Here is a 235-nt window from a genome sequence, read left to right as displayed (position 1 = left end):
AATTTACAATGCATAGTAGTCATGACAGGCTTTTGGGAGCGAGGCAATACGCGTGTTAGTTTTTGTCCCAGGTAATCATGGAAAGGCTTGCGTGGTTCGTCTGGCACTCCTGCTGTGACAGGCACTCACTCGGACACATAGCCATTCCTAAGCAGGCATGCATATGTACCTATAGAACCTTCATACACACACAATTATGTATACATGCGCATATAAAGCATCCTCAAATGCATAA

Source organism: Penaeus monodon, chromosome 29 (genome assembly GCF_015228065.2).
Source record: "Penaeus monodon isolate SGIC_2016 chromosome 29, NSTDA_Pmon_1, whole genome shotgun sequence".
In the NCBI taxonomy this organism is placed as follows: Eukaryota; Metazoa; Arthropoda; class Malacostraca; order Decapoda; family Penaeidae; genus Penaeus; species Penaeus monodon.
This window is presented reverse-complemented; position numbering follows the sequence as displayed.